Source organism: Rhipicephalus sanguineus, unplaced genomic scaffold (assembly GCF_013339695.2).
Source record: "Rhipicephalus sanguineus isolate Rsan-2018 unplaced genomic scaffold, BIME_Rsan_1.4 Seq6215, whole genome shotgun sequence".
Lineage (NCBI taxonomy): Eukaryota > Metazoa > Arthropoda > Arachnida > Ixodida > Ixodidae > Rhipicephalus > Rhipicephalus sanguineus.
In genome coordinates, this window is record NW_023615641.1 from 2,338 (window position 1) to 16,039 (window position 13,702).

The 13,702-nt window shown below is 49.6% G+C and overlaps 5 non-coding genes across 5 annotated transcripts; all 5 read right to left on the minus strand.

Moving 5' to 3' along the window:
- Positions 1-1,691: 1,691 nt before the first annotated feature.
- Positions 1,692-1,765, minus strand: Trnan-guu (transfer RNA asparagine (anticodon GUU)). Its single transcript has one exon. It is a non-coding gene; the product is annotated as a tRNA-Asn (tRNA).
- Positions 1,766-1,841: 76 nt separating this feature from the next.
- Positions 1,842-1,915, minus strand: Trnan-guu (transfer RNA asparagine (anticodon GUU)). The gene has a single exon. It is a non-coding gene; the product is annotated as a tRNA-Asn (tRNA).
- A 6,604-nt stretch (positions 1,916-8,519) lies between these two features.
- Positions 8,520-8,593, minus strand: Trnan-guu (transfer RNA asparagine (anticodon GUU)). The gene has a single exon. It is a non-coding gene; the product is annotated as a tRNA-Asn (tRNA).
- Positions 8,594-8,669: 76 nt separating this feature from the next.
- Trnan-guu (transfer RNA asparagine (anticodon GUU)) lies at positions 8,670-8,743 on the minus strand. The gene has a single exon. It is a non-coding gene; the product is annotated as a tRNA-Asn (tRNA).
- A 1,871-nt stretch (positions 8,744-10,614) lies between these two features.
- Trnan-guu (transfer RNA asparagine (anticodon GUU)) lies at positions 10,615-10,688 on the minus strand. The gene has a single exon. It is a non-coding gene; the product is annotated as a tRNA-Asn (tRNA).
- Between the last annotated feature and the right edge of the window lie 3,014 nt (positions 10,689-13,702).

Consider the following 13,702-nt stretch of genomic DNA (forward strand, 5'->3'; position numbering starts at 1 on the left):
AAACATTATAGCGGGACCGAAAAGGTTCGACCATGCGGTCCGTTTGTTCTTGACTTTCGACCTTCGTTTCCTGTACCGCTATGATATCGAGGTCGTCCTCTAGGAAAAGGCGACTAACCTGATATTGCTTTCGTTTAGATCGAAGTCCACGCACATTTAAAGTTGCGATACGCAACGTAGTTATGGGCTGTGAAGGCCGCGGGCAATATACCGACCGCATGGTTCTTACCTCGCCGATTGACACATCCCTGGCTTCCACCGTTTAAGTTGTGCATAGGCACGTACAAGGCGTGCACTTTCCACACGCGTCACATAATAATGAGGCCATATTCGCTACGTCCTTGAGCGCCTATGGATTTAGGTCCCTCGTTGACTGTCTTTCCCCGTGGCTACGAGGGTGGCTTCGGCGGCGGACGTGTGCCCGCAGCGATGTTCGGCTTGAACCTCAAGCTGGGTCGCCTGAGCGTTGCGCTTTCGTTGCCGGCTCACCTCCTGTTGTCCTCTCTGGCTCTGCGTCCTCGTTGCTGACATCTTCAAGCGTTCGCTTTGCGCTTGTCCCCGCTCTTGTGACGTCCATATCTTCAGGTTGTCCAGTCGACGACCCAATACCTTGCTCATTTTCGTTATCGCTTTCGTCCCGCGGTATATAGCTCACACTGTTGGTCTGTTGACCCGTTTGTTCAGCCTGAGCCGCTTCGCTTCCTTCGTCCTTCGGGCCCTTAGAAAGGGGCGTGAATACGGGACCCCGATTTCTGCTTTCCGCTGCTTCTTCTGCATCAACTTGGTCCATTATGTGCTCCGTGAGATGGTCGCCAGCCACAGGCCCGGCCACACTGGCGTATGTTTGGGCACACTCGCTGTCTTCGTGACCGTAGCGTCTGCACCGACCACACCGGGGTATGCGACAGTCCCGGCGTATATGTCCCGTTCGTCGACATCGTAAGCAAAGCGGTGCCCGTCCTGGCACAACCAAAAGCGTTGTTATACCGCCCACTCGGAGCTGGTGTGGTAGGTCTTCGACTGTCAAGCCCGCTTTCAATTGCAGGGTGACAGTCCTGGTTGAGGTTTCTTTATCGGCGATACCTTGGACGCGCCAACGTTCCTTCGATACTTCTGTCACTATTCCATAATTTGCGAGTGCGGTGCGCACATCTTCATCCGGTACATTGTGCAGAAGCCAATAAAGCTTTAGCCGGACATCCTGCTTGTTCGGGTCGATAACGAGGCAGCGCCTTTCCTTTATCTTTAGGTCACCAAGTGCTAGCATCTTTTTCGTGGCTTGCGCTGTACTGAAAGTCACAGCCCAGACGTGGTTCATCTGGAAAGCGCCTAAGGCGAGTACCTCAGGCAACATACCCAGACTAACCAAAGTGTCACCGACGTCTTCAACATGATACGGTCGTGCCTTAATATCTCCGTGTACAAAAACAGTATTCATAACACACGCACAGGTAGGCAACTGTGTCAAAACGACTTCGTAATCCTGTGCATCTTCGGCGACAATCCTGTTTCTGCGTCCCATCTGGGCCGCTGTATCCGCCCCTACGGAGCGCATGATGCACACGTCCGTACACAGCAGTGGCCGGAAGTGAAAATCCGATTGCGCCACGGAGGCAGGCGTGCTGCGCTCTCACCAATGTCAGAATACTCCTCTGAAGCCAGTGTGAAGAAATAAAAATAAAGCGAAGCGTCGCCCCCAGGAGGGCTTGAACCTCCAACCTTTCGGTTAACAGCCGAACGCGCTAGCCGATTGCGCCACGGAGGCAGGTGTGCTGGCCTCTCACAACAGTCAGAACACCCCTCTGAAGCCAGTGTGAAGAAATAAAAATAAAACGAAGCGTCGCCCCCGGGAGGGCTCGAACCTCCAACCTTTCGGTTAACAGCCGAACGCGCTAGCCGACTGCGCCACGGAGGTTTTGTTTTCTTTATTTCCTGCTTTTGTCAAGACACACTTTATATAGGAATTCTTATCTTTGAATTCAACACTTCACAACATGTTCACATATACATTTAAAAAACGGGACTGGCATCTTGTCCCGTGTAACTGATTTAATAATATTTCACTGTGAGCAGTTTTTCTATCATGGGTAGGCAGTCAGGTGGCTCAGGAAGTTCGTGTAACACATCTCTAATGTACAACAAGTAATCGTGAAGGTATACCTTGGCGGCTTTTGGTGCTTCATTTTCATGCCTGATATCCATTCTGGTTTTCCAGACACTGTGCATGGTTACTAGCATTATCATGTCACATGGCACATCCCCTGTTTGTTCCCAAGGCAAAAAGCGTATTCCGAATGGTGTAAGTGGAAAATCTTTTTTAAAGTTCTCTGGAGGATGCCCCACATGAACACAGAATCAAAGCAATCTAAGAAAATGTGTTCGATTGTTTCCGGCTCATTGCATATCAAGCAATTTACACCCCATGGTAGATAGAATTCCTTATCTTTTAGCCATGGTTTAATGGGGAGCGTGCCAGTTGTAACAAAAAGAAAAAAAGTTTTAGTTGACGCTCTTACAGGCATTCTGTTAATACGTTTAAGCACATCTTTCTCAGATCCTAATACATACCTATTGCGGTATACAGGCACTGGGCACATGATATCCTCTAAATCCTTATACAGTTGTTTTTTGGTTACCGATGACAAATACTCTAACGAAAAGTGCACTTGGAGGAACTGGAAGGCATAAAAAACTTCTTTTAAAAACCTCTCACCGCTACCTGCGTTGGAGAATACGATTATACAATGTACTGTGGTAGCTTATCACGTAGTCTCACTTGCATCACCGCACGCAAGAATCCATCATTTTGATCCCTTAAGTAAAAAAATCTTAGAATAACCTGCTTGAGGAACAAATGCGACAATCCCACTCCCCCTTTCTTAAGCTTGTGAAAAAGAATAATTCGGCCAGTTCGTTCCCAAGAAGACTTCCAAATAAACACTGCAAATATTCTATGCAACCTTTGCACACATATTCGAGACATACCTAATACCTGTAGCATGTAAAAAACTTTCGCTACAAGAAACACGTTGCACACTGTTGCGCGCTTAAAGATCGAAAGGTCACATCCTCCCCACTTGGTTGCCTTTGCCCGAATGTTTTCACTTTCATCAGCCCATTGCTCAGTGGTTTCTTGATAATATTTTAAAGGCACTCCAAGATACTTGGGCGGCGTGGTGGTGAATGTGATCCCTTGAAAGTACTCTGGTTTGGAATTCCACTCACCATGCCAAAAACCCAAACACTTTTGCCAGCTGATGGCGCTTCCAGTATAGGCACAAAATGTTCTTGCTTCTCTTATCGCCTCCTGTATGCTGTTCTTATTTTCACAAAATATCGCGATATCATCAGCGTACGCTAAAACGTTTTTCTCATGTGTCAAGAACTTGTCTCCTGTTATTTTTGTGTTGCTCATCAATATTAAACAAAAGGGTTCTAAGTAGATGGCAAACAACAGAGCGGAACAAGGGCATCCTTGCCGCACACTAGATGTCACAGCTATGCTAGCGCTAAGTTTTTTGTTAATCACGAGTTTAGCATAGCAGTTCTGATATGCCATTCTCACACCATCTCGTATTACTCCACCAACATAAGTGTGATCCAATAGCGCAAATAATATTTCATGACTCACTTTGTCGAAGGCTTTCTGCAAGTCTAATTGTATCACCGCTATGTAGCCATAAGTTGCATCACAACATTCTAAAATGGTTCTCGCCGTGTGAATATTATTAAAAATGGTTTGTCCTTTTATACCGCACGTCTGGTGTGCACCAACAATACTCGTAATTACTGTTTGTAGTCTCTTTGCCCGAACTTTAATGTAAACTTTATAGTCAACATTCGTGAGACTTATGGGCCTATAGTTTTCCACACACTGCAACTTTTCTGCGTCATCAATTTTTGGTATGAGTATGACGTGACTCGCCCTAAAGGACAGAGGCAGTTGCTTAACTTCATATGCTTCAGTAATAACGTGATAAAGCATTACAGTAGTTTCACTTTTGAAAGTTTTATAAAACCCTGCCCCTATGCCATCAGGTCCTGGTGACTTGCCTTTACTAAGGCCATCGATTGCTTGCCCAACTTCTTCTATCTTTATGGGCGTTTCCAGCGCATCTCTGACGTCATCTTCCAATTTCGGCATAAGTGACAAAAATGCTTCTATGAATTCGTCTTTCACTTCCGTTTTACCGCCCAAGAGTCTTCGGTACGTTTCAAGGAAAGCTTTTTCGATAACTTGCTGCTCCGAAGAAAGCTCACCTTCGTAGCGAATTTCTTTAATCTCTTTTTTTGTTGCATATCGTTTTTCTTCCGCAAGCACTCGTTTTGTGGGCACTTCGCCCATTGTGAAACGTTCAGCACGTGCCCTTATTACTAGCCCTTTATATCGTTCTTCCGTAATGCATTCCATCTGTCTTTTAACTTCCTTTATTTCTTTGCTAAACAATCCGGGTATAGTGCTATCTGCATTCAGTAGATATTCCAGTGTGCTCTGCAGCTCTTTTTCTTTTTGCTTTTCCTTGTATCTTATGACACCTGACCTCTCAATTGCGTACATTTTAACTCCACTTTTAAATTGCTCCCAGACGCTTATGTAACTTGCGCTTCCATTACGAAGTGCATCTTCAGCTTTCTTGCCTACTACTTTCACAAACATCTCGTCCTCCAAGAGTTTTTCATTCAACTTCCATAAATCCCAGTTAAAATTCGTAGTTTTTCTTTTTTTGCCAATTTCGATCGTTACGAGAGAGTGATCAGTGAAACTAAGGTTTTTCACGGCATAGTTTGTGCACAGAGGTACAATACATCCAGATATATACATTCTATCCAGTCTGGCGTGACTTTGCTGCTGGTAATGTTTAAACTCCACATGACTGCCACGGAATAGATACCCTACATCTACCAAGCCATATTCATAAGTTATTGCAGCAAGCTGTAATGCACTTTTGTCGCGTACTGGAACATTTTTCACACTGTCTTCGGGCATGCACACACAGTTGAAATCACCGAGCAGCACAACAACACGATCGCATCTTAGAAAAGTATCTACGTAGTCAAAAAATGTTTTCTTTCACAAGCAATATTAGGCGCGTACACACAAACTATTCGCCATTTTTTTACAAAAAGTGTAGAATGGATAGGGCGCAAACAGGGGCGCCAGTGAAAGACGAAGACGAGGACGGTTGTTGGTGCTCGTGCTTGCTCCGCTTCGGACTGCTGGTCGCTGAACCTGTGCTGTTTATTCATTAAACGCTCCGCGGACTCAACGCTAAACGCGTACCATCAAGTGGTGGAGGTGCTGGGTATGTGGCAGCATGCTGCTGTGCGACGTCGTCGGGCATGGTTGACAGGGAAGGTAGAGTCCGGTTGCGGAGTTCCAGGGTGCAAAAGAGAACCAGCACTCTCCACCACTTGATGGTACGCGTTTAGCGTTGAGTCCGCGGAGCGTCCGGACAACCAGCGCCTACCATCCACAAACCAACGGAATGACTGAGCGCTTTAACCGCACACTAGGCGACATGCTGTCCATGTACGTCTCCGCTGACCACACCAACTGGGACCGCATACTACCCTTTGTTACGTACGCTTACAATAGCGCTACTCAGTCTACGACAGGATTTTCTCCCTTCTTTCTTCTTTACGGCCGCGAACCTTCCTCATTTATGGACACCATTCTTCTGTACCGCCCGGACGCTTCAGAGTCCACAACTCTATCTGAAGTCGCCACCTACGCCGAGGAATGCAGGCAGCTCGCACGTTCCTTAACCGCACAAGACCAAGCACGCCAAAAGGACCTCCATGACGCAAACCTGCCTCCCCAGTCATATTCGCCTGGAACATTGGTGTGGCTTCGCGTTCCCTCCTCTGCTCCTGGCCTTTCCACAAAGCTACTGCAGAAGTATGAAGGCCCCTACCGCGTCCTAAGTCAAGCCTCTCCCGTCAACTATGTTGTCGAGCCCGTTCAACCATCCGCAGACCGGCGCCGCCGTGGCCGTGAGATTGTTCACGTCGACCGACTGAAGCCGCATTACGACCCACCAGTCGTCCCTGTTCCTTAAGTCGCCAGGATGGCTCCTTTTCTGCGGGGGAGTGATTTGTAGAATGGATAGGGCGCAAACAGGGGCGCCAGTGAAAGACGAAGACGAGGACGGTTGTTGGTGCTCGTGCTTGCTCCGCTTCGGACTGCTGGTCGCTGAACCTGTGCTGTTTATTCATTAAACGCTCCGCGGACTCAACGCTAAACGCGTACCATCAAAAGTAAAATCGCGAAGTACAAGTCGCCCATTATCGGAAGTAACGAGTTTTTCCTCACTAATGCCGATAGACTGTTTTAAAAATAACAGACACCCCCCAGACCTGCCATTGGCATGACACACACATATGTTATAGTTTGTTTTGTAATTATTCGCCAGCCGTTCAGTTAGTTCTTCGCTGTCAATTTTTTATTCTCGCAGCGCTAGTATATCAATGTCATTATCAGTCAGCATTCGTTTTAACTGCGCTTGTCGTTTTTGAGAAGTTAGTCCGCGAATATTCAAGGTGGCTACTTTCAGAGCCACAGCAGAATTCGTTAATGCCGACTGCAGGGGGTCAAAACTCACACCGTTTGAAGGGCCCATCACGCCAGGAAGCAGACTTGCGGCCAACGGACTCTCCACGTCAGGTGGTATCGTCTTTTCAGGCGAAGACCAAGCGTCTCCTCTAGCAGCACACATTTTCAGAGTTCACTGTGCTACCCGTCCGTCCCAGGCTCTGTCGCGAAGTCTGCAGTCAGCATCCCCGCTAAGGCGGGTCTGCTGGCGGTGCCGTCCTCTTGTCTAGCGGCACCTTGGATTTGAATTTCATTGGAAGTCGCCTGAAGACCGGCGTTTTCGGGAGTGGTTCTTCTGCGCAGCCTCCGTCTGGTGTGCCGTCTTCCTCGGTTTGTTCACGCGGTCTCTTTACGACCGTCTTTTGGTCGCAATCCATGTTGGTGCTTTCCTGATGGCTTTCTTCTCTTTTAGTTGCGGTGCTCGCGGTGGTACTTGTCTTGTTGGTGTCCGCGTCAGCGTCTGCCATTTCCTTCGTGTCATACGCGGGTGCGGCCGCGCCGTCGTCTCTACGGCCCACGTTCTTTTCAGAAAGTTCCGTCTGTGGCTCGCTATCAGGTTTCGCTGAGTCTCCCCCCTCCCCCCCCCCCGACACGGTCGCCTCCGCGTCAGCCTGGTCCATGAGGTGCTCGTCAACGGCGTCGTTTCTTCCAGACCCTGTCACATTGGCGTAGCTACGCACGCACTGGGTCTCGTCGTGGCCATAGCGACGACAGAGCCCACAGCGTGGTACTCGGCACTCGCGCCTTATGTGTCCGGTGCCGCGGCACCTTGCGCCACGGAGGCTGGCGTGCTGTTCTCTCACAACAGTCGGAACACTCCTTTGAAGCCAGTGTGAAGAAATGAAAATAAAGCGAAGCGTCGCCGCCGGGAGGGCTCGAACTTCCAACCTTTCGGTTAACAGCCGAACGCGCTAGCCGATTGCGCCACGGAGGCTTTTTTTTTCTTTATTGCCACATCTTCAAGCATACATAACATTCACCGCACTATGAGGCCAACAGAACCATTAGAACCGTTTTAAGGTTACTAAAGTATCTAATACAGGTAGCCAATCTGGTGGTTGGGACTGCGACTTATACATATCTCTTATTTGGACAATACTTTCAATGAAGTATTCTCGGGGGGCCTTGGCGTCTACATCGACATTTCGTACAGCCATACACGTTTTCCATATGCTGTGTAGGGTCAGAGCCATGATCATGTCATAAGGTACTCCGTTTTCATTTTCTACGGGAAGAAAACGGATACCGTAGGGCGTTACAGGGAGTTCTTTTTTGAGGGTTCTCTGCAAGACATCCCACAGGAATACTGCATCCCAGCAATCTAGGGAAATATGTTCAATTGTTTCGGGCTTTCGGCAGATGAGGCAGCTTATTGACCATGGTACAAACAGTCCTTTGTCTTTCAACCACGGTTTCACCGGTAGAGTGTTCGTATGTAATTGAAAGAAAAATGTTTTAACCGATGGGCGGACTATCATTGTTTTAACTGTCTTTAAAACGTTTCGCTCTGAGCCTACACAGTATATAGCTCAATACACAGGCACTGGTAACATAACGTCGATAATGTCTTTATATAGACGCTTTTTCGGAACATTACTTAGGTACTCCATTGAAAATCTCACTCTTAGCATTTGGAAATACCAAACGACCTCGAGAAGGAAGCCGCGAACATTCGCTTGCTTCAGAATACTAGATACAACAAATTCCGGGATGGCGTTAGATAATCGCGTTTGTATTACTGTTCGGAGGAAGTCGTTCTTCTGGTCACGCAAGGAAATAAATCTGGACACAATTGGTTTAACAAATAAGTGGACTAAACCAAATCCACCACTGCGATTGCGCCACGGAGGCAGTCGTACCGCACTCTCACCAGTCTCAGAATATTCCTCTGAAGCCAGTGTGAATAAATAAAAATAAAGCGAAGCGTCGCCACCGGGAGGGCTCGAACCTCCAACCTTTCGATTAACAGCCGAACGCGCTAGCCGATTGCGCCACGGAGGCAGTCGTACTGCACTCTCACCAGTGTCAGAACACTCCTCTGAAGCCAGTGTGAAGAAATAAAAATAAAGCGAAGCGTCGCCACCGGGAGGGCTCGAACCTCCAACCTTTCGGTTAACAGCCGAACGCGCTAGCCGATTGCGCCACGGAGGCAGTCGTGCTGCACTCTCACCAGTGTCAGAACACTCCTTTGAAGCCAGTGTGAAGAAATAAAAATAAAGCGAATTTTTTAACAAAAAGTAAGCATCCAGGCGATGTGCCCACTGCATGACTGACTACAACAAAAAATCTAGACGCGAAACGTTGCACCATGCTGCCGGTCTCTTCTTCTCCATCGACTTTCGTTTCCTGAGCTGCAAGCACGTCTATCTCTCGTTCGGGTACAAGTCGGTAAAGCTGGCTTTGTTTTCTTTTCCCTGCCAGTCCTCAAACGTGTATCGTCGCGACTTTTAACGGGCAGACAGGCGCCATTTTAACGACAGGATAAGGGACCAACAGCATAGTACATACCTCTCGCGTCTAGCACGTGGCTAGACGATGCCATCGCCGGCGTTGCCATCCGGCGCCGATGCTTGGACTTGCCCAACGGGCTCCGCGTTGCCGCAGCGCTTGTCGGAAGACAGGTTCGGGCGCGGTCGCAGAGACGACCGCCGTACTTGGGCTGTCATTGCCGGGGGTTCCTCGATGCCAGGCGCCGTCGGTTGGGTGCCGTGGTTGCTGGTCTCGGGGTGGAGACGCTTCGACGCGACGGCGGCATTAGTAGGCGTGTGGACGCCACTCTTTTCCGGCTGTGTCTCTATCGAGGTCTTAATGTCGCCGATCTTGGCAGCTGGTTGACTGTCGGTCGCTTTCCCAACCGTCTCGGTTGACGCAGCCGAGTGTACCGCCGCCCCTTGCTGTGCTGGAACGAAGCCTTTGCCGGTGTCGCCTCCTGACGACGCTGCATGCAGGACCTGTGATGACGGCGCGCTGCCCGTTGACCCAGACGCGTCACCTGCACTTTGATGGACCCCAGGACAATCCCCTTTCGGGGCATCACTGCCGGAAGGCGCCATCGTGTCCTGTGACCCCGCCCGCTTTCCTGCCTCCTCGGTTCCCCTCGCTGCCTCCTCCGCCTCGGCGACGTCCATGAGCTTTTCGTTGTCGTCGACCTTTGGCCGCCCCGTCGCCGACGCGTAGGTACGGACGCAGTCCGAGTCCGCGTGTCCGTAACGCCGGCACTTCGAACACCGGGGCACCCTGCAGTCCCGGCGAACATGCCCCGTGCCATGGCAGCGCAGGCACTGCATTGCCCGGCCGGGCACCACCACGAGGGCCAACTCGCCGGCGACACGAACCTGGTGGGGCAGGTCGTCGACCTTTACTCCCGGCTTCAGCTTCAACAATACGGTCCTTGTGGTGGAGCCCTTCTCTCGCATGCCTTGTACGCGCCAACGCTCTCGGGTAACCTCGGTAACGTTCCCGAAGGCAGCAAAAGCGGTCCGGATGTCGTCGTCTTGGACGCCGTGCAGCATCCAATGCAGGCGCAGCTTGACCTGCTGGTCCTCAGGGTCAAAAACCACGCACCGGCGGCCCTTGACCTTCAGCTCCTTAACCGCTGCTAATTTCTTCCTGGCTTCACCGGATTTCAGGGTCACCGCCCAGACGTGGTTGATCTGGTACGCCCCTAACGCCACGACGTCAGGGAGCACCCCAGCAGTGGCGAGGGCGTCTTGGAAGTCTTCGACCTTGTAGGGCCGCTCACGCACGTCTCCGTGCAAAAACAACGTGTTGAGAACAACACGGCGAGTGGGCAGAGAAGGCAGCACAATCTCGTAAGCGTTATCTTCTTCGACAGCCATCCTGTTACCGCGGCCGGCACGGGCCGCTGTCGCCGCTCCATCGGGGCCGTTCATCCTTCGACCGTTCGCTGGCGCGTCCGGAAGTAGAATGATTGCGCCACGGAGGCTGGTGTGGTGTTCCCTCACAACAGTCAGAACACTCCTCTGAAGCCAGTGTGAAGAAATAAAAATAAAGCGAAGCGTCGCCCCCGGGAGGGCTCGAACCTCCAACCTTTCGGTTAACAGCTGAACGCGCTAGCCGATTGCGCCACGGAGGCTTTTTTTTCTTTATTACCGGCTTGGCAAAACTTACTAACACAAGGAATATTCGCGACTCCAGCAATTCCTGCGGCACCTAGCGGCAGTGGGAGGAAACTGCGCACGGAGGTCCAAGACAGTCCGGACGCCATAAGTGCCGTATCGGCTGCAGTCGTGGGCGGTAAGATGGAGCCGCCAGTAAAGAAAAAAACAAACGGCCAAGAAGTTCTGCTGTGCTCCCCAGTGCGTGCAAGCGTGATGGAAAGATAGCGCTATTTTTTTTCATGCATTTCCTTCCGAGGCCAAAGACCGAAGCCGCAGAGCGCGGTGGATTGCGAATCTTCGCATCGGCAAGGCTGTGACGCCGACGATGACCGTTTGCTCGCGGCATTTTGCACGGGATGATTTCTTCTTTCCAGGTGAGCCACTAGTGTAAACTTCTTAACTAGAACCTATTACATGACCATTGTATCTAGCGACTTTACATGTCGCTGCGGCGCCTGAAGTATGTCAACAAATGTGGCACTGCGAGGTCTCGGTGCGCCATGTGCATTACACTTGCGATTGAGCTGCAACTTATTTTCTTTGAATGTTAACCGGAATACGAGAACTTAATCTATTGGGCACACTTGCGACTATTTGCTGCATGTATCATGCCGCAGTTCGAGCAGATGTGCGACCTTTGAACGGTGTCTGCGTTGTTCGCGTCTTCTGCGCTACACGTGGCGGCAACCCGGAAGGCATCCTATGCACTTTCCAGCACAACGCTCGCGCATCGTGAACGGGTGTAGGAAGTCTCAGTGTTTACTACTGGCGTACCAGCAAGTTCGGGGAAGCGATCATTGTAACCTTGGCACTTATTGAAAGCGCAGTCTCTTGCATGGAACGGACGAATTCGCAGTGCACTCAAAAAGCTCTCCGCGCACGAGTACGGATTTGTCTTCCAATCACGCACGAATGTGTCCATATGATGCTGGTATTTCACTCAGCCGGTTTATTACAGTAATTGGTGCCATGCACGCCACCCTCGCGACAATTTTACTCGCCCTTGCAAGTTAAGGAAAACCAACCGCATCCACTTTTTGCTGGCGTATACCGTATTACAAGTGCAGTACTAGTACCTAAAGTAGCGTTATGTAGATTTCGATTATGCTGACGTCAGCGTCATAAGCATTCATCATTTTATTGTGTTACAAGCAACTTTAAACTGTGTCTTGCAGATGCTACGTTCGGTGTGCAATGTTTCATAACGCTCCAAACATGACCCTAATTTGCTTGCAAGCGCCCTTTCTTTTTCCTAAAAACATTGTGTTTCTGTTGTGAATAACTAAATGCAACACACATCGACACATAAAGCTTCAACAATTTATTTTTCAATGTCCCATGCCAGCGAAGACGGCTAAAAAACAGCGCCGTACCAAGCCAGTGTCAGTGTAATGCAACAAACTCCTTTCATTGGCCCTCTTGCTATCCCAAACTGCTGCTCTGAAGCAGCTCCTTGTGCGTAGGACACGATGAATGATGAAGCGCGAACTGCGTTAGAGGAAAGGAAAAAAAGAAACGAGTTCGGAATAGGAGCAGGGGCAGTTACGTTATGCCAGCCTTGCTTCAAAAGCAATGAAGCAGTGAGCTTGCTCTGCGTTACCATGCGCGTCGATGTAACTAGTCACGGGTCACCTACCTGTAACAGCGGATCAAGACAGCCGAAGTGTGTTTGCACTTCGCGGACAGTCCAGCTGTGCACGAGCACTTTGCTTCAGTGATGGAGGGCTCCCGGAAAACACCGGCGATTCGAACGAGGATCTCGCGTGGGTCCGCAGTCACGCCGGATGTTTGAACACACAACGCGACCACTTCCAGCACGCCACTCGCGCTTGCAGGACCACTCGTTCCTACTAATATGAGATGTTCAGCATCGACAACCCGCTCCCGTTCTACAAAACATCGCGAACTGCAGTCACATTGCAAAAAGTTAATATTTGTGTCAGAGACAGCGGATGCGGGGACCTCCGTGAATCCGCCATGCTGCACAGTGTGGCCAGACCGTACCAGACTCCGCAGCGCCCTCTCATGTTGATTTGAGTTGCGAATATATTAGTAGGGCATATAAATGGCGATAAAAGTGCCTGCCTCACGCTGGCTGACACAGAGTTAAAAGCGCTTCAAGTTTACAAGTTCATTCAATACATTCATCCAGGGTGGTTCATCTTGTTGCAAGCTATACCATTCTTTCATATAACACATGCTTTCAATGAAGTGCTCCCTTACTGGCCTGGGATTCAGTTCCATGTGTCTCACATCCATTCTGCTTTTCCACAAGCAGTGCAAGGAAAGCAGCATGAACATGTCATACGGTACAGTGTCCTCATTAAATGTTGGCAGAAAACGAATACCGAACGGTGTGATCGGCAGGTCCTTCTTTAGAGTCCTTTGTAAAATATCCCAATGGAAAACTGCGTCCTAGCATTCTATGAATGCATGTTCCACTGTCTCAGACTTATTGCATAATGAACAGTTCACAGACCATGGTGTGGAAATACCTCTTTCCTCAAGCCAAGTGTTCACAGGTAATGTGTTCGTGTGCAGCTGGAAAAAGAAGGACTTAACCGATGCACGCAAAGGCATTCGCTTCACTCTTTTAAGCACGTTCCTCTCTGGTCCTATAGAATACATGGATCGATACAACGCCATGGGTAGCATAACGTCTCGTAAATCCTTGTACAGACGCTTCCGCGGAACATTACTCAGGTATTCCATAGAAAACCGCACCTTCAAGAATTGAACAGCCCAGACAATTTCTTTTAGGAATCCTCGCACTCTGCCATAAACACACCGTCGCGACGACACAATGAATTCTGGTAGTTCATCGCAGAGCCTTACTTGAAGCACTGTCAACAGAAATGGGTTCTTTTGGTCCCGTAAGTAAAGAAATCTTGACACAATCTGCCGTGTAAACAAATGTGCTAAACCTAGCCCACCATTTTTGACAGACCGAAACAAGTTAGTGCGGCTTGTTCGCTCCCAACTTGATCCC